The sequence below is a fragment of the Lethenteron reissneri genome, chromosome 41 (genome assembly GCF_015708825.2).
Source record: "Lethenteron reissneri isolate LAM-NWPU_2019-01 chromosome 41, ASM1570882v1, whole genome shotgun sequence".
In the NCBI taxonomy this organism is placed as follows: Eukaryota; Metazoa; Chordata; class Hyperoartia; order Petromyzontiformes; family Petromyzontidae; genus Lethenteron; species Lethenteron reissneri.
The window spans coordinates 1,934,196-1,955,703 of NC_083819.1; the positions used below are offsets into that span (position 1 = coordinate 1,934,196).

General features: G+C 48.0%; 1 pseudogene; it reads right to left on the bottom strand.

The window, feature by feature from the left end:
- Positions 1–9,297: 9,297 nt before the first annotated feature.
- Positions 9,298–14,771, bottom strand: LOC133352782 (potassium channel subfamily K member 1-like; annotated as a pseudogene).
- Positions 14,772–21,508: the final 6,737 nt, after the last annotated feature.

A 21,508-nucleotide genomic window follows, 5' to 3' on the forward strand; every position in this document is an offset into this window, starting at 1 on the left:
TCACTCCCCTCCGCGCGTCTCATATGCTCCAGAGTAACCAATTAAAATTACTTACATTCATCTTTAATTGGCCACCGGCGAAATACTTTTTTTTAAGGGGGAGAATTTCTCCCAAAACGCATTACATAATGCTGAAATTACATTAAAAAAATACGCAGAAGCGCCTGCGGCTCGGTCTGCTGATACATCGTTGAAGGCGTAAAGCGATGCGAGCGGGATGATAAAGAAACCACGATTCGTCCAATTTAAGAATCAGTTTGCAAGTGTTCTCGACGATAGCTAATTCATGATGTTTATTTATAGCCCGATGCGAATTGCCCCAGGCGTGCGCGTATCGGTGTCAAGTAAGAACACAATGTGTCATCATTATCTTTTATCTCGACATGCACGGACAGAGAAGAGCCGCCACCTGTCAATGTGCCTCCACTCCCCGTGCACCAACACCAAAGGAAAAGATCCCCCGTAAAGCCTTTAACGAACTGTTGGGGCAAGTGCTGTTTGGGATGACACATGAAGGCCGGCACGGCACCACGAGCGGGTGGGTTGGCCAACACCACGCCCGACCGCCTTAGTCTCCTCGGTGTTGATGTTTACACACCCGCACACCCATTTAAGGCTGAATCTACCTAGGGGAGGAACAGGACCGGTTCCGATATTCGTCCCTGATATTGTTCGCAAGCGGGAATCGAACTCGTGCCGCCGAGTTCATCGCACACACGGTGCGCTAACCACTGCACCACTGCACCACCACGACTACTACTATCTCACCACCGGCACTGCACAGCCGTTAGATGTTTTTACTACCCACGGGGGCTCGCTCGGGCTGGAGTTGGAGTTTATAGGATGAATCACTCGCTGCACGGGAATTCAACACAAAAAAAACATGGCAACATTTGACGCATTATAGCCAGTGATGTATTTCAGTCCAGAACAGTCTGGAACATTTTTCCTGGAGTTACTATCAGTGGTGACTGATATCTGAACGTCTCCTGGATGCGCTTTACAACGGCTAGCGTGGTTGAAATATAGTCAATCACCACCCATGATGGACATGGCAGTAAATTATTATTACATATATTTTCTGCTGTGACCCGTGAATCAGAATACGTGGACTCTGATAAAGACCATGGATATAAGCTGAAACCACACACACAGAAGCCTGGGGAGATGCATGCTGGAAATTTTGAACGAGGAACACATGGGTCAGAAGCATCATGCGGACTGTAAGAAATGGAAGCATGCGCACCAGACTGGTGATGGAATTTCAGCTCAAGGAAGAAACAAATAATACTGGTAGGAACCACTTGGTTCCACCAGCCCACAGGGGATTATTGTGTCCGTTCGTCCGTCGTGCATCCAAAAATGGGAGGGGTGGGGCTGGGTGGAGAGGGGAGGGTGGGAGGGGGCTGGGTGGGGAGAGGCTGGGTGGGGAGGGGCTGGGTGGGGAGGGGAGGGGCTGGGTGGGGGGGCTGGGTGGGGGGGCTGGGAGGGGAGGGGCTGCTCACCCGTGGTGCCCTTATAAAACTCAACGTTTAACCTACTCACGCCGGCTTGTGACCGCCCTCACAGTCGGGCATAATTGCGGAGTACACCACGCCGTCGTTGACCCTGGCCATTGACCGAGCAACCCAACGTTCCTACCAGCTCCCTCCGCAGGAGGAATGTGTGTTATTTTGTGCTCTACTCATTGGTCAAACGGCCTTCTCTGAGCGCACCCTATCAGCGGCATCTGTCCGATACAAGCAGACTCGAGATCGGTCTTGACATTCATTGACTCGTAAAAAAATCAGCCTTGCTTTGGCCAAAGCTGGTAAACCGCCAGATGTGAGAGACAAATATGGGAAGGAAGCATGATGTTTTATTAATTTTAAATTATGTATCCATGGAATGGCCTACGGGCAGCGCGGTCGACGCTGGCTCCAGAGGTACACGGTTCGAATCCAGCGACCGCCCTCATTATTACTGTGGGTCGATTAACCACATACATACAAAGCGCCGTCTGCTTCACACTGACCATTAAAGGTCCCCTGACGTTAAGCATAAGAGTTAGACCATTATGTGGTGGTGTCATGATCCAAATTTGGACAAATTTGAAAAATGACCCGCAAATTTCTCATTTGGAATAGACAGAGCAATTAGATTATCGCCCCTTACTGTAAAAAAACTTGGCAGGATCCTGCTGAAAATTATTCATGAGCCTCGGTGATTTCATTTTCGTGAGTCAACAAGCTTTCAGATGCGCTTCCGCGGCTATCCGGAACGCTCTGCCTTGCGATATTATGAAACCGCTGGAGCTATGCACTTTTACATAATTTAGATTGAAAACTCATTTATTGAGAACTGATTTATGTGTTTCTTTGTTGTCCTTCCCCCCGCACCTCCGTTCTGTACGGTTGGCTACGTACGGTGCAACATACATACAAGCATATTCATATGTCACCATTGGAACCTCATTTGCCAGTAGCAAAATATGATCATTGTTTTTTAACCCTTTTATCTGGCAACAAAACTGACGCCTTTTTTTACAAGGAGTCATGTTTGCATTGATCAGAATACCTTCAGTCGGAATGAAAACAAAAATATAACTCTGATAATGTATGCACTGTCTTTGAAATTGATTGGTTCACACTCAAAATACTCGGTGTGCATACATTATCAGAGTTATGTTTTTTTGCATTCCTACTGCAGGTATTGTGGTCAATGCAAACATGACTCCTTGTAAAAAAAAGTGTCAGTTTTGTTGCCAGATTAAAGGGTAAAAAACTAATTATCCTATTCATATGTGTTGTATGATGCTAGCAGCATTACACCAGCCCCAGCAGTGCTGGCATTGGTTGCGTAAACCCCCCACAGCCTCTCGTGCATGGCTTGATCAGAAGCGATGCTCTGACATATCAAAGAAATCTATTTTTGAACGTCTTTGTGAAATAGGCGAGATAAGATCAATGATCTCGGTTGGGCGAGCGGATTGTGTCCAGTGTCAGCTGTCAAATAATAATACTAATGTTGTTCTGCTGTGCATGGCGAAACAAAGACATTTAAATATTCATTATGTCCACCCACAGTCGATGTCGTTGTGAAATCGACCGTGCCAGGGGATGTGCGTGCAATAAATATGGTGATTCGATTCTCGGGAGTAATTTTTTTTGTTACAAGCTGCATTTGCACAAGCAAGAAAGTTCATCGATGGCATACATTTAAATATACTGTACGTGTAGTATATGTGTGAACGCGTGGCTGAAATTCAACCGAAGTTTCTGGGGCTGAGGTGCAAAATATATATCAACAACATGCTACCCCTTCCCACCTTCGGACCAAGGAACTGGGAGCTGCAGCAAAGATTCCATGAGAAATGTACGTCCCATGTAGGCGTGCAGGCCCTTTGTCAAACCAATGCTGAAAGAGGGCCTCTCTAAGCTGTGCGAGTTGTGGGGGTCGTTTGACCATACTTCACTATGCTGGTCAGTATGGGTTGGGGGAGGGGTGGTAACAGAAACGTTGGAGCATAGTACAGTACAAGACTGGATTGTGCAGCACTGCCCACCGCTGACAAAGTAGCGGTGAGGTTTGGCTGTCCAGTCCAGTGCTGTGCAACCTCCATCCTTGACTCACACAGAAACCCGAAGCTCATTCGCCTCCAACGCAAATCAATGATGAGGAATACCCACAGCCATTCGTCATCATTAACAACATCGTCGTCTGCATACACACAGTCGAGTTTGTAGCTCGTCAGTCCAATTTTAAAACGAATTATAATCATTCCTTTCCGGCAACCAAGTGCAGAAAATAAACAACCGGGTTGCACATTTTAAAGCTGACGCCGATTGGCAAGACTTGCAGCATCCTGGCTTGCGGTCAGCGTCACGTGTGTGGGCTTTCTGACAAATCGCCCGATGATGCTGGATGTAATTACCAGCGAAACGTCGTACTACTCAAATTGTCAATGTTCTAGATTTACTCTCCAACACACCGGTGAGCTGAAGTGGTAACTAATTGGCGCGTTTTGTTTACGTGGCAAATCCCTTACTCGTTGGCTGTGTCGGGTGGTGGAGGGTTACGAAACATTTATACTGACGCTATCTAAGCCAACAACCTTGATTGTGAACTGGCTTGCGGTGTCGGCGCACTTCCCTCTCAACGTACAACGGGCGGGGCCAAACGTTGCTGGCAGGTGGTTGGCACCGTTGGCTAAAGTTGGCCCAGTGTTCAGTGTTTCGTGGTTTTCCACTTTATCTCGCTTCTTGTTGTCCTCCCATCAGTCCAAGAGGGACAATGCGGTTACATTAACTCCCCCCCCCCCCCCATCTGGATGAAGGCTTTCGCCACGTCTCACCACCCATGATTCTATAAGTCACCATGCTGGTCAGTATAATAATGATGATGGCTGTGGTGGTGGTAGTATCAGTGTCAATTGCACGTTTAAGTAATTTGGACTTAACGCAGTTGATGTTTCTTCACGAGACATCAGTTCGCATGCACCACGACCAATGTGGAAACTTCGCCCACGTGTATCGGTGAAACCCAGAAAAGGACTGGCAGACAGATTGAGGAACCAACCAAGTACTCTCGCCATTCCCAGCCTCACACGCTCTCACGAGTTACAGAATATCTAATATTCACGGGGACACAGCCTCTCTGCAGTCATCACATGTGGCTCGCTAGGATGCTGTGCTTTGTTTTCAGGGTATCTCGCATGTTGGCCATCGTTTATGAAGGATCTCCCATCACACGGAGTTAAACGTGGGACACCAGGCCAAACAACACGGCACAACCCAAAAACACATCGGATAACCATGTGGTCTGTTGTCCAACTTAACAGATGAATTCTCTCGGTCAGAGGCAAGACTCACGTTGACGCTCAGGATGAACGAGCATCTTGGTCTTGACACCTACCTATCATAATCTTGAGACTGGAGAAATCCGATGAGCTGTGAAGCTCTTTTCCAGTAAACCTATATAGACAATCCCCTTTAACATTTGTAGTGACCAACTCGGAGACACTAAGAGTTGGAGTTACTTCTTTATGAACAAGCACCATCGGGGTTAACACTTTTATAATAAGTCCGTCTATGATCAGCGACGTTACTCAGTCAGGACACAGTTGGTAGGCTGTCTGACTGGTGACGCCCCGAGATGGTGAAGACGACGAGAATGGTGAAGACGACGAATAGAACGGTGAAGACGAGGAGGATGATGAAGACGAGGAGGATGGTGAAGACGACGAGAAGAATGGTGAAGACTTCAGCAGCACAATGGGTAGCCCACTCCATATGACAGCCCCGAGGTCCCCTTGTACCGCCTCCGGCCACACCCCCTTTCTAGAAGCTACCAGCGGGTTCTCGGTGTGACCTTTGTGACCTTTCCCCGAGATCCTCCTCTGGTGTATCACGTGGCCTGCTAACGTCAGGGGTGCCTTACGCCACAGATCCCCTTCCCTGCCAGCAGCCAGCGCTATGCTGCTACATTACTATTATTCTATGCCACTACACATTCATGCAGCATGTTTACATCACGAATCTCTGCATTTGCATAGTAGTGATGGGCAGCGGTAGTGTAGTGGACAGCGCACTTCGCTACAAACCCGGCGACCCAAGTTCGATTGCCGCTCACGGCCAATACCAGTGACGATTATCTGAATCGATTCCGCCTTTAAATGCGGTCAGGTGTGGTGCTAGCCACCCACCCCCTCGTGAGCCATTCAAACGTTCATAGATGCTCGCGAACAACACTTGCCAAGTCTGTTAAGGCTATATGGGGGATCGGTCTTTGTCGTAGACATGCTGTAGATTATGCATGTGGGGGTAATGGTTAGATGGCTCGGTTGTCTACACGTTTGCCATTATCATTATTTATAATTAAGCATTAGTCTTCACTCTTGCGCAGAAAACATTTGCCAGATTATAGGAAGCGCTTCGTGGAGGCCCTTACCTTCAAAAGGCTTCAATCTTCAAAGGGCCCGATCATATTCACAAGCCTCTTCATCGCTTCTGGTTTAATCAGTAAACTTCTGAATGGCGTGTCCACAGAAGGTTAAAACTAACTGCACATCAAACGTCCGAATATTTGAAACTTTTCGGACCTATTATTAATCCAATTCATAGTTGGTTTCTTGTAGGCATGTAAAGATAGTTTTTAAAGTATAACCCTCCACCATCCAAAGCCAATCAAATCAAGTTGTCACATCAGCAAAACCGGAAGAATTGTTTTCGTTGAACAGCAGGCACAATATTATTTGGAAAGCTGCTCAAAGAATTCCAAAATGGGTTTACTCCTTCATGGAGACGACATTACCACATTGGAGACCGGTTGTTTCGCGACACTACCCTTCGTCCTCTGCACAAGAACACACGCCACACGTTCGTATGACAAAGCTCAAAAAAATGTTCCTTTATTTTTTGTTCTCTTGTGCAGTCAATCACAAACACAACAACCATATATTAAAAGCCAGCCGATCACCAACCACAGCACGTTTGTCACCACGACTCTACTGAACAATGCCTTCCGCCGTGCGGCAACATAAAAACAAAACACCCACACAAACACACGATTCGTTATTAATCTAAGGCGCTGGTTCAACTCGGCACAACCGGAGGGGTAGACTGCAGTTAAAATATGAATGCGATGTCAGTGAACCTGCACGCACTCCATCTGAAGTGGACTGCGGTTCATATTTCACCACCCACGCAAGGCGCTGCCGAAGTGCGCACGTGCAAACTTGAGATCAAACCGTTGAAAAATGGCACGGCTAGAAAATGACTCTCCAATTCCCGTTACAACCATTGGTGAACGCGTCAATTTGGGTGAGACGGAGTGCCTTCAAGGAGACATTTGCCATCGGCCACTTTGTAATCAAGAGCGTCTAATTACCGCTACAATTCACGAGTTGTGTAAATCCCGTAACGCCAATGTGGAGTTAGGCAGCGTTAACCGATGGCGCAATGAGAAAATTGCACAGCAGCAACAATGGTAATCGCATTGGGTTGGTAATACCATGCTCTTCTTTGCATCGTTAGCTCGTTACACCACAGCGCCGTGGGACAAACGTGACCTGATTAAAATAAGTCTCGCGAACGGAACCTTTAGCTGCTCACTGCATCTCTTGTCGGACATCAAACGTTGTTTTCGTGCGATAAAAAAAAACATGGCGCTTTCAAGATGCTGACAATGTTGTGTTGCTATCCCAAGAGTGTTTGAGTTGCACCGCGTTTCGTTTGGCGCGACATTCATCTCCGTTCCCGATGAAAGCTCCCTCGACCCACTGGTGCCCATTACCTTTGCCAGCTCACATTTTATTACGATTGCTCATTGTTTGTTTCTACACTTGCCGAATTATCCAGGCTTTACAGCAGGACTTAACATCGTTCATTTGTCCCAGCACATGGGGAAGAGATAAAAACGTCGGGCAGCCACTCTTGAACAACACGTGGTACCTACAATCGGAGAGCCCCGTAAGAGAACCGCAAATACATACGCAAGCGCATTGTACGGCATTCGCTACGCGAGATTTAAACCCTCGACCTCGAAACCGACTAGTCAAATTAGGCATGCCGACCGAGAGAGTGCAGACATAAATACCTAAAGCCATATGCAGCGGGACTGTGAACAAACTCGATTCAAAGTGTGGCCAGCAAAGACGACCACTTTGCCACCCTTCGCGAATGGTTCACCGCAGAGGCGTTTCATCAGTCGCCGCCGACAAGGAGATTTGTAAACAATGACTTTCAAAGCAGCATTCTCTCGTTTTAAAGTCCGTATATTTGCACTAAAATGCGACTAATAGCTTCCGAGCCAGGTTCACAAAATACCTAGCAATAGCTTTGCACATCTCAGCTCAGAAATTAGGTTTAAAAAAGCCTTCCCAAATAATGCGAAGTTTATGAAGACTCGTCTTAGTGCATACAGCAACACAAAATAATAATTCCATAGGGCACTTTGTGGCCAACAATGGAGTTAGATTCATACGGTTGGTTGCGTTGTAGCTTAAATACACGATCGTTTTCCAATGCGAAGCATGCTATTTTTTGTGTAAACAAAGTGAACTTTATTATTCATAAGTAAAACATAATTTATTCAGATAAATACCCACATGCACTGCATCCATGTAATGCTTCCTACATTCTTACTACATGCTGCCCAGGGGCGTTCAGTTGAGATGCGATGCACTGCACACAGTAGAAACGTAACAATTCACCGGAGCAGAGATCACGTGAATTGTCACAACTCCAGATTGTGATGCGAATCCAAAAATGTATAATTAGGTCTCGTTTTTACAATCTCGTTTCTATTGCTTGTTATTTGTCTCACGTCAAGTTTTTGTTCACGTCGGTATACTCAATGTTACTCAGTCAAATTTGCACAAATCGCAAATCATCGTTTTTCACGTGAACACACAACTTGATGCTATTCCATGAGCGCAAGAAATACATTTTTATCAATGAACCAATGAAACAAGCACATCGCTCACGACCGCACCGGATAACGGAATTGAATAAAAGGTGTCGTGGATTCGAGTGACGGACTTAAATGGCCTTGAATGCCATTTGGCACAAAAGCCTGCGCGTGTGCTCAAGCATCTCGCATCAACGAACGGGGTGCAACTTTCACGGTTTTAAATTTGGTAATCAAAGAAACAAACACATTCAAGATCCATCCAATGGCTTTAAACATTGAGTGAAACAATTTTAAAAAATGTACATCCAACAGTTCATTTCCGAACTCAACAGGGTCAGTTATGTTTGTAAAGTTAGCTTCTGTGTTGTTTTGCGAGTTAAAAAATTTCCCCTTTTTCCTATCGTGAAGATTTCATGAACAGTTAACTAATTTTTTTCTGTTAAATGCTTTGAAATGTCAACTCCAACTTTACACTGTGCTTTGTTTAAACTCTGCATGCAAACAGGCGACGCGCCACAGCCCTCCCCGTGTCATGCGTCAAGTCCCCCGCGGGTGGACCGCTCCGAAAGCCCCAAAGCGTTTGTGGTGCACGCAGCCCTCTCTCAACTCGGACGCGGTCCATCAGTGCGGCGGTGTTGGTGGCGATGGACAGAATGAAGACCACGGCCCAAACGTTGAGTAAAGCGGAGCTTGGCATTCACAAGCTGGCGAGGCTGGAAGCTCGGCGCCCGCTGTAGAGCGGCGTTATCGGAATTCTTGCGATAAATTACATGCACGCATTTTTTGCGTATTTGTGGCGGGGTTGGGTTCCGTTGCCAATTAATAAATCACTTCATAACCAATTTTAAAATATTTGCTTTCACTCCCAGCAATATGCGCACGAGAGGGTGTTAAACAAATCACAGCTTTAAAAAAACGAATGTAACCCAACGGAGTTGAGATTTCGCCACGCTCACCGCGGCTTGAACCTGCCGCGTGGAAAACCGCGACGAATTCGTTTCACTTCCTGCCGGCGGTTGGCGACGTGGCGTCGGAGCCGCCCAGCGCCTGGTACGACACGGCCAGGGCCGTCGCGCTTGCGATCGAACAGACGCCGGAGCATCCCGTCGCCGCTCTCCGCCTGCGCCGCCTCAGCGGGCGACGCCGGCAACGCGGGAGCCTCGCCGCCCGTCTCCTTGACGGCGTCGCCGCGGTGGGTCCGCACGAGGCCGTGCGGCTGCTGCTGCTGCTGCTCGGGAAGAGAGGGCGGCTCCCACTGTGGGTGGAAGACGGCCGTGAGACGGCGCATCTGCGGGAGCTCGCAGAACGTCTCCAGCACCAGCAGCATGGAGACGAGGCCCAGCAGCAGATAGACTGACGGGAGACAGGGGTGGGGGTGGGGGGACACGGAGTGAGTGGGGCAGCGAGAAGGAATGAGAAACCTAATCACTTACGAGGGGCGACGATTCACGTCGTCTTGCCCGAACAAGTGTCGTTTAATCGAATTAAAACTTGGATGCGGTGGATAAATTTGCATCATTATCAACATCAGCCAAAATCAATCCACAGCTAAATGAAGGATTGCTCAAGTGATCGCTATTTCAGCCAATCGCAGGACAGTGACATGCGAGAAAAAACAAATAATCACATAGTTTCTATTTCGCTGCGTGAATTGATCAGATTGCATCGCCACCCAATCAACGCACACCGCAAAGCAGACGGCGCATATTCACGGCTAATACACCCGCAGCGTTCACCGGGGCGCGACCCGCTGCACTCGAACCGCGAACCCCAGCCACAGCCCGGCCGCAAAAGAGCGCACGCCACCATGCCGGCGCGGTCCGGCGACACTGTGCCGGCACGATCCGGCGCTACGCACCGGTGACGCAGACTTTGTAGAGCTCGCGGCTGGGCTGCCGGTCCGCCTCCCCCGGCACGTAGTCGCCGAGGCCGACGGTGCTCAGGGAGATGAAGCAGAAGTAGAAGGCGCCCAGGAATCCCCAGCCCTCCTCCAGCGACGTGAAGACGGCGGCGGGCACGACGAAGAAGAGCACGCCGACGCAGGCCAGGAGCAGCGCGGCGTGCGCCGCCGCCAGCAGCTCGGGCGACGACGAGGAGGAGGCGGCGGCGAGCGACCGCAGCGGGCGGCGCGTCAGGTGCTCCATCAGGCGCTGGACGATGGAGGTGAGCAGCAGCAGGGTGAACGGGATGCCCAGCACGGCGTAGAGGATGCACAGGGCCTTACCGGCGTCCGAAAGGGGCACCGTGTGCCCGTAGCCTGCGGCAAAAGCGCGTCCGCGAGTCAAGGACAGGAGGAGTCGGCGGAGAGGACTAAAAAAATGTAACTTTTTATTTTATTTTACCCGGTAAGGCCCACCGAGCTATATGGCTCGAAGCGACCCGGCCACCAATGCATAGCTCAACGAAGTATTTATTGCAGCCAAATACTCACAAAAAATGCACGTTTTCAAATGGCGAGGGGAAAACACCGGAGGACCTGGCGATAAAATCCACACGCGACCACGGGGAGAACGTGCACATGGGCAGGCCACGTCATGGAGAGCAAACCGACGAGAGGCGAGGGGCGATGTAAACTGCGGAGCGGAGACCAAAACGGAGTAAGAGGGCACTAGAGACGGCGGCAGCAGCAGCAGCAAGATGACGTCGCAGAGTTCGGGAGCCACGACTGGACAGGAGAGCAACCACAGCAACTTGTTTGGGCCCACGACCCAGGGGCGTAGTGCGGTTGTCCTGGGCCACGGTGAAATTTAATTGGTGCCCCCCCCAACACCCCCACCTCTCTCCACGCAAGCACCTTCGGCCCATGGGGCCACCGTGCAGCAGCTGCACTGCCTGCGCACTGCGAGGCGATACCACCAACCAGCGCAGAATCCACCGCACTTGGGTGAAGATGGCACACAGCTAAGCCACTGAGAAACGAACAATTGTGTGTGTGTGAGATGACATCCAATTTGTAGGCTAACACGCGTGAAAGGAATTTCTAAAAATAACAACAATCATTATCATCATCCCAGATACCCTATTCCACCGAGAACAGATTTTGCTGACATCTATAATTGAGGCATTAAAGTGAGTCACTGCCGAGACATTACCAACTGTGCAAATGGCACTGACATTTCAGCGCGGAGCGTAATCATCCACTCAGCCAGAAATTGTTAGGATGTTTCAACTTGGCGATGTTTTGCCAACCTCTTTTCATGTCGATTAACACAAATAATAGATCAGAAAAAGCCGTTAATCTCTCCAGAATATTTTTTTATTTTTAAACCGAGTCTTGCCCCCCCCCTCTGCCTCCCACGCCTCACGAACCGGCACTAACCAGTGTGGTGAAGTATGGTCAAAGAACCCACGTGACCAACACGGTGTGGGTGGTGGGGCGATCCTCCCGCAGGAACTTGACAAAGTTGTAAGATGATACATTTTTGGTTCAGCAGCCTGAGGGAGAATATACTAAGTGCCAGATTAATTTAATTAAGCCAGCAATCTGTCGACGGTCTGAGTTCATCCAGTCAGGCCTGTTCAACAACCCGTTCAGGCTAATCTTGTTTGTTGTTGCAGATTTTGCATGTTGAAGGATTTTGCATGGAATAAGGAAACCTGCCAGCATTCTGAGAAAACCGCACGCGTGAACATCTCTCAACTCCAGACGCTTTCAAGTCCTGTATTGACATGTTTGGACAATGCCAATATTGGGTGTTTGGTATGCCAAAGGAAATCACCGTACTCGGAGAAAACCCACCATTGTATTCCTGGGGTATAACATCCGCACCTTAAATTAACACGGTTTGGCTACGTATGGTGGGAAAGAAGGTGACCGTACGTACATCTCTGCACGTAATAATTAAATCATCTATGGCTGTGGCTGCCATTTTGCCACCCAACAGATCTCATCTAATACAGAACTGGGATTTGGATTTATGAGACTTTATACTACATTTGCAAATCGGTCAATGTTTTACTGGGTGCGAAGTGGCCAGGGAAAGACAGCACTGTACAACAATGGGGGAGTGCAGGGAATTTAACACACAACAGAGAATAAGAAATTATACACGACACAACAATGTCAAAATGTTTAAGCAATTCATCTAGTTAATCACACAAGTCCATGTGAGGGAGAAAATACCAAGTGCCAGCTAGACGCCAAATTATGCCATGGATGAAGGAGCATCCTCCAAATCCGGCATTAAGTCTTGAACAGAAGTTAGAACGAGACACTTAGAGGTGCTCAAAGACAACAGATGGAAAGTTCCACAAACTCAGGGGTACATTGCACACGCTATAAAGATGTGGGTTATCCGTATGATCGTTCAGTGGACATGTGTGGGCGTACTATGTCAACCAATGAAAACTCACTAAATTAAAAAAAATGTGTCCACCTTTCCAGATGAGGCATATTCATAAAATACCACCATGTCAGACACGGACACATTTGGATGGCGATGGGTGTATTTATGTTTATGGAGAGATCAATCTATTGATTCAATCCATATTGTAGGCCACATTTTCTAAAACCGTTGATTATAATGACACCCCAATTTGTGTTATTAGAACAATTTGCATATTTTGACCATCGCCTAATCCGTGCAATTATAATATCAACTTGCGGAGCAGACAAAATTCACTCTCGATGAGAGACGACGACTCGGGAGGCACGAAGAGCCACAGACGAACTCGGAGCCAAGCGTTGAGCCAGCACCAACAATTGCCCAAGCTTTGCAGTCCTGTATATATATTAAAGTGTTATCGGCCCAATGATGAGCGCACGGTATACATGCGAGAGGTAACCAAAGCACCTGGAGAAAACCCACGCGTTCAAGGAGACACTCTTATCCCATCCAGACGGAGCAGACGGAGTCGAGATTTTTTTTGCCGTGCCAACTTCTCCTGGCAAGTCAGGGCCATGGCACCTCCCCATCGTTCGCGGGAAGAGTTTGTTTCGCAAACATCGGCGCGGTGATCCCCCAACTCTCGCTGTTACCTCCAGTGCTGGATTACAGGTCACGTGGGTAGCCACCACCGCCCGAGCTAAACTCCCCGCGTGGATGAATGAAAGCATCGACAGACAACAACAAACAACAACAACAAGGGGAGCGAAACAACAACTCCCCGACTGTTGCGAGAAAGATTAACGAGGTCATTCGGAAATTCGGACTCTTTGAGGGTCGCCGAATTGTGTGCGACTGCCCGGATGGGAGGACACAACACAACCGCCAACAACAACAACAACAACAACCAACTCCTTACCGACTGTCGTGAGTACGGTACTGGCGAAGAACAGGGCAGACACGAAGTCCCAGTGGGGGCCGGCCGTGGCGTTGCGCAGCGCCGAGACGCCGTGCGCCTTGGCCTCGAGCGCGTCTCGCAGGAAGACCTCGAGCGCCTCGTCGGCCAGGCACGCGTGCTGCCGCACGAACGCGTCCCGGAGCCTCCTCACGTCGCTCCGGAGGCGCTCCTCGTACGGTCGCTCCAGGATGGAGAAGACGACGGCTCCCAGCATGAGGTACAAGGCATAGGTGGCCAGCAAGCCGACGAAGCACACCAGCGAACTCGAAGCCATCGTGTGAGTTGTTGTTTTCCGACAGCAGCAAGTCCACCCAACCCACCCTGCAGAAGATATTTGCTGTCCCTATGACACTAAAATTTCCACAGCTCTCTCGTTTGCCTTCTCTCTCTCCACGTCTACTGCAGTATCGTGCGTTGGAGGTGTTCTACCGTGTACGGATATATAAGGGCTGGCAAGCCTGGCGTGTTGTTATATTAGTTGCAGAATAACCCACGGAATTAAAATAACGATGTGTTGTTGTTGAACGCGCAAGTTAGGCGGCCGAGTTACGCACGGTCGTTTTGTGTCATCACGAAGACGCGGCGGCACCCTGGCACCCTGTGCGTCTCCGTAGAACCTATCGCTGCCTACGGCTGCATTCGTACAAGTCGCTCGAGGCGGGCGCTATTTAAATCCTCCCGGCTTGCCAGTTGCGTGGTACACGTTGCGCGCGTCAACTTGCCGAAATGTTAGCCGACGATCTGAACGCGAAGAGTGTCGAGCCCAACATCTTTCTGGGGAGGTTTCAATCGAGTTTGGAGCGACCTTGCCCTGCTGATCGAGAGAGAGAAAGAGAGACAGCGAGCGAGAGCCAGAAACGGCGGTTTTGAAATATAAAATGTGCACGTTGTTTATGTATTTATTAGAGCCGAACAATCGCACGGAATCGATCTCGCCGCTGTCTCCCCGTGTTGGCCACGCGTCTCTTTGACACGCGATCGCGAAAAAAAAATCCCCACCTTGCAAACCAACAATGGGGGAAGGGAGCCCTTTGAAGAGAGGAGGAGTCAATGAAAAACCACACCCGCCGCCTGGCCCATGTCGCCACTGATTTACTGGTGATGCCGAACGGCACGTAAACAATTACGTCTCATCATCGGCAGGAGCGGTCGTGGTACATCCACTGCTGGATGAAGCCTTCAACCCGCCCCCCGCTTCTCCTCCCCCACTCTCCACCGAGCTTTCGCCATCTCTCACGATTCTGTGATTTAATAATCCACCTAGCATCATCAGCATCAGCTCACAATCCTGAGATTTAATAATCATCTATTATCATCAGCATCATCTCACAATCCTGAGATTTAATAATCATCTATTATCATTAGCATCATCTCACAATCCTGCGATTTAATAATCATCTAGCATCATCAGCATCATCTCACAATCCTGCGATTTAATAACCATATAGCATCATCAGCATCATCTCACGATCCTGCCATTTTATAATCCACCTATTATCATTATCATCATGTCATGATTCTGGGATGTATTAATCCACTATAGCATCATCTCACGCGACCTCGCGAATGTAATGCGGTAATCCACCGTGCCAACATCTGCACACGAGCTGATTACAATCTTGTTCCGTGATTATAATAATTATACACGTAAAAACACAACATTACATTACAAGTAGTACGCCAATTAAGGGGTGAACTGTTCGTGTGCGTTCGATTGCCGTGGGTTGGATTGTCAGATGCGTGCTCAAAGTGGGAGGCATGTACAGTACTCTATTGAATAAAAACAATTATTAATTCATAATGAATCGTAGGCAACATCCTGTGTGGGTGGCATACGCTAAGCGTTACGAGGTTACCGTACATGTAATTAGCATTAATTACACCGATATGTTAATGTTTACATACTGTACTGAATGTGTATATTCTTTGGCAGGGGGAGACGCGGTGGTGCAGTGGTTAACGCACTGCGCTGTTCAGCCGGCCACCTGAGTTCAATTCCCCGGCCACGGCCAACATCGGTGACAACCGACGTGAGCACGGCGCTTGTGCCAGGCTAGGTGCACCACTTTAAGGCCACGTGAAGTGTCTAACGCCGGCTAGCAGGAGGTCATGGGTCAAACCCAGGTGGTGCCATGGGGTTGACTGACTGAGATGAGTGGCCGATGCACCGCCCGTGTCACCTCCAATGCCAACTTGCTGTGTTTTATCCGCCCGGCGCTCCGCTCGTTGTTGTGAGCGTCGCTCCTCTGCCCTCCGTTGTTGCTGGAGGGCGACTGCCTCCAACTGCCCAGTCACCGCCCCCCCCTACAACCTCCCCCGCCTCTACCAACCCACACTGACCAGAGTGGTGAAATATGGCCAAACAACTGCCGTGGTCGACACGACGTGGAGGAAGATGTGGACATGACAGTTGTATTCATTTGCTTACAAGTAAATTCAGTCAGCATATATCAGTGAATGTGCAATGTCAGTACCGTGGCATACATTCAGTGTAATGATTGCACATTATATCTTACTTTACGGATTATAAGACTGTCTGGCAAGTAAGACGCACCCCAAACGTGTGGCTGGTGTCACTAAAGTTATTCAGATCTTCATCTCACACCACACACACGCTCCTACCGAACTCTAAGACGCAACCTCCAACTACGCATTGCTCTTAGAAACACAGTGGAATCTGTGCGTCTTGCAATCCAGAGAATACGGTCAACGTTACTTTTAATATATGCGTGCGGACGCTTATCTCTGTGTTGAGAATGCATACCAATTAGGGCTTTGATGCCTTAATTGGGAAGGTGCGATTGATGAACAATTCATAGAAACACCCCACCCACTCCCCATGTATTAGCATGACCACACACATACGAGTGCGTGTGTGTTAGGACGGTACACGCGTGTAAGCTATTATTGTTGTACACACCCACGTGATATATTTCAACATTCACATCACATCCTAAATTGGGACCTGAACGGACCCGTTCTGTCCATTGCGAGTGTGTGAAGGTTCATAAAGAGAGATGGGGAAGGGTTTTTACGATGATGATGATTGTGGGGTTAAGATTTTCGTTACTAATTTAGCAATCCTGCCCGGAACGATGCGATCGTTTAATGACATTGCAGGTGGCTGAGTGTATTCACGATGTAACACGATTTTTGTCCCTGGGTAGTACGTGTTCTTTTTTATTGCTTATGCCTAGAAAAAGGAAAGTTTGTGGGGAATAATAGCAATTTTCTGTACTTTTGAGGCGTACGCAATTAGGAAATAACACTTACTACCCAGGACCAATCAGATTCAAAGACAATGCATAAATTATCAGAGTATTGTTTTTTGTTTGCATTTGACTGCAAGTATTGTGGTTAATGTAAGCATGATTCCTTGCAAAAGGTGTCAGTTTTGTTGCCAGAAAAAAGGGGGAAAACCCTATTAGAATATGAAATGTGTTACACAGTGTTATTGATGGAGTGGATTTTTAACTTTGCTTTTGTGTCCTGGTGACAAAATAAAAGTTCGTGGGGAATAATAGCCATGTTCTGTACTTTTGAGGCATTAGCAATTAGGAAATAACACTTATTACCCAGGAACAATTGTGTTTGTTACACAGTGGTATTATTCCATCGCAGCTTCGTGAGACGGCGGCTTGGGGAGGCCTTCATCCAGCAGTGGATTGACCATGGGCTGATTATGAAGATATTAGAAGGGTGACCGAGCCTCCAGCAGAATTGGGACGTTTAGTCCCCTTTCGTGTCTGACATCGCGATAATCGTCGCGACATCGTGCACTGCTGTACATGTTGAAATGTAATATCGTGCTATCGTCCGGTCAAATAAAAAAACAAAATAACGGATCGGTTTGTTTTCTTCCCCGCACAGATCCATTCGAAACTGTGGGCAGTTTGTGGGTGGCGTCGGTGTGCTCTGTAATTGCCCTCTACTGACTCTTGCTCTTATTGTTAGATACTGCATCGGCTTGCACACAAACGTCGGTCCGCGGCATGACCCGGGTATATTGATGATCATTGAGCCAACGCAGGGGCATGTCTCTGGCACATCATGTATGTTGAACTTCTTTCACACCGTACGTCGCCGATCGTGATAATTCGGAGGTGCTGATGGCACTTACTGTGGATTGCATTTCAGTAGTGTTGCTTGCTTTGTCCCCACGGAAATTATGTCTGGCCAATCTGAAAAGTTAACGACATTAAGGGTTTTAATTGACATTTCAGCTGGAATAATGTGAGCTTAATTTGATGATAGAGTTAACGACTAGGGATACGGTGTCTCCGTAGGAATGCGGTTCAACTGGTTTCATCGATCCATCTCCAGGGCGGTGGTCCTTATGGGCATGTTTTCCTCCTTTGGCTGCGTTAAGTCACCAGTCTCGTCCATCGCCATCGACCCTTCATGGTGCACGCCACCCGAATTGTCGGGTTACAGTCGTGCGCAGACACTCCCCAGCTAATGACACTGGCGGACAGCTGAAACAAACAAATAGAAATATAAGCTGACGTTTTAAGCAATGGTCTTTATTGGCAGAGCAGAGGCGCCCAGGCTGGGAATTGACAACGTGATTTTTTGGCAGTATATCATCGAATAACATCACATCAATTTAACCACAAGTGGTGCCATACCGACGCATACAGACCCTGCCCCAGGCCATTGATTTTGAACTCGGCCACGTAGATTTGGCGTCCGTCGCATCGGCGATGACAAGAGTTAGGATGTGTCACGTGCTTGGCGCAAGTGCGAGACAGCGTGACCCTGTGGAGACCCACATAGAGAGGAGACCCGTAGCCTCGCGTAGAGACCCATAGACTGGCACAACTATTTATAGTCTCACACAGAGTTACATAAACTCACATAGAGTTACATAGATTCACGTAAGAGTTCCATAGCGTCAAACGCATAGAGACCCATAGACTTACAAATAGCTCTCTGGACTCTTAGAGATCAATAGACTCACATAGAGCCCCATAGACTCGCATAGAGATCCATAGATTCACCCATAGAGTCCCATACAGGTCCATAGACTCATATTCTCACATAGAGTTACATAGAAGCACATAGAGACCCAGAGTGGGAGGCTAGCAAGACTCGATGAAGCAAGCCTTTTCCCGCAGACATCACAGGTGACGGCAGGAAGGCGATTCGTGATCAGGCTTCGAGTGCACGCCGCCCCACTGCGGACTCGGTGTCTTCTCCACCCTCGTCTCCTCGATTTGCTCCACGCCTAGGAAACTCCTCCGTTGTGAGCGATCACGAGCTACCTCCTCCCATTCGTCGACGGAGATACCAGAAGCATTCAGACGCCGCTCGATCAAATCGTTAATCCGCAGGCACTGTCCTCCTCAGCTGTGTAAGCAGGGCATCATTTATAACTCGATATTTTCTGCAACGCTGCTGGCCTGGCTCGGAGTAGGGATTGTTGGCATAAGGCACTACCACTAGAGTACAAGGTATGTCTATCCATGATAATTCTATATTGTACCCAATATCCATATACTCCTATGATGAAGTGTATACGAATATAGGGCAGAATGAGGACAAAGTCAAGCGAGATGGATGTGGAGTGCTAACATCATTCCCAGAACAGTGCTCTGGACTTGATTTGAAGCGCTGCCCAAAAGGGCCATGCCGAGAATTTGAACAACATTCGGATGATATTCTCGGGCCATGCAGAGACAGTGCGTTTTACATCGAAAAATATTAATGATTTATTTTTACATTGCAGCATTCATGAAAATTGCATCTGAAAATGCTGTAGCAGAATTTGTAGAGTGCGCAGTTTTGGCATGGAGGTGCGAGGGGAGACTATGGACAAGCCGGAGGGCAGCCAGAATCGATGCCAACAATTGCCCAAGCTATGTGGTCCTCTATTGGAATGTTTGTCCAACTCTGTAAATAATAACCATGCAATAGTTGCAGTGAAAATTCACTCCAAAGTGCCGTGCAAATTGAACCAGTAATGTCCAGCATTTATGCTAAATAAATTGTCATACAATTAATTGGCATTCATAAAAATTTTGCAGGAGTAATGGCAATATTTACATTTCATCTAAATTACACAATATAAAGCCATGCTCTGCATATGTGGGGCATAGCAAAAATAAAATAAAATCTAAAATACAGATGCAGTTCCCTTATGTAAAAATGTGTTCCGTTACGTGGCCTTGGGGCTGGTCATCATTGTGTAATAAATGGACTCAGACACTTCTTGCTGACTCCGTGTCCTTTATTTGGGGTTCGCGTTCTCCTTCCCACACGGCACTCCTCCTGAGACTCTCTCCCTGGCAGCCCCACATCTGCCTTCGCTCCCGTAGCCTTCCACGCTCCTGCAGCTCCGCTGCAGGCTCTTGGTGCAGCCCTCCGGCTGCCCCCACAGCAGCTCCATCGCTGCTCCCTGTTCCTCCGTGCGTGGCGATCTCGCCACCTCCCAATGTCAGCCCTTCGTGGCCTCTATGGCTATCTCGCCATTTCCTACCTCAGCCCTTCGTGGCCTCTGTGGCTATCTCGCCATTTCCTACCTCAGCCCTTCGTGGCCTCTGTGGCTATCTCGCCACTTCCTACCTCAATCCTCCACTCTCTCTTCCACCCCGCTGGCTGGCGCCGTCATGAGCCCCTCAGCCACCAGGCTGAGGCACGGCAACCACCCAACGTGTTCACCACCCTTCACTCCCCCGACTGACCCAGATAGCTTCCTGTCTCCCCGCTATAACTTCTCCCCCACGTCACCCTGACTCCTCCCTCTCGGATCGTCATATCCGCCCCGCCCATTTACGCCCGCATTACAATTGTATAAAACATCTGCTTAGTTCAATGGGGCCTTACCAGCTGAAATAAAGTGAGAGTATGCATGGTCGGTGTTCTCTAACAACACCAGTTTCCTCCCATACAAAGTCAAACACTCGTTCATATCAAAATGTAGCAGGACCCTACTGAAGATCTAAATTGACACCCAGTGAGGCTCCCCTGGGTGAATAAAGATACTTTTGGATAACTCTGCACCCCATCGCGTTTGGTCTCTGACAATGTATAAAGTTTGAATCGGTAGCGTGTCCTCTTCTCACACACATGTGGGGTTTTTTCCCATTCACTGCTAGATTTCCTACAACATGTCAAACAATAATAATCTATAACTATAAACCTGAATCAGTTGTATAACAAGCCTGGCTCAGGATATCCAGTATGTCAATACCAAGCCATGAGTTGCTCGCTTTAGCAGATGCCGCTTTATAATATTGGCTCAGATGGCTAGTAGGCTGAGAAGCAGTCTTGAGACTCCGAGAGCCTATCCTGTGTAAGTTAAAAACATAATTCAAAATGTTGTAATCCTTTTGTCCTGCAAAGTATTATCGTTTGTAAAGTGACGTGTGCTCAGCAGTTGATTTCACAGTCTCAATGGCTTTTCTGAACGAGACTGGAATGTTACAGGAATTGTCAAAGCAGGACGTCATTGATTTATTTTTTCCAAGTGCATTATGTGCACGCAGACCTTTAACCTACCTTCGTTAAAAACAATCTCACATAGTATTCATCAATTATTTAAGCATCACTTTACGACATAGGAACTACAATGAAGATGTGTGTGATTGCATTTATTGGGTAATTACATCATAAATAAAACATCAAATGTAACATTTCTTTCTTAATTTTGGAGCTTTCGTGACTGCAGGAATTATTCTTTGGTTTTTTCGGTAAAGTCACGTATAAAAATAAAATAATAAATTAAATAATAGCATACGACGTTTCGATTGCAACACAAGCAATCATCATCAGGTATAATGAAATAGCGACATAGAATATAACCAGAAAACTATAGACAGACATATAAGCAGAC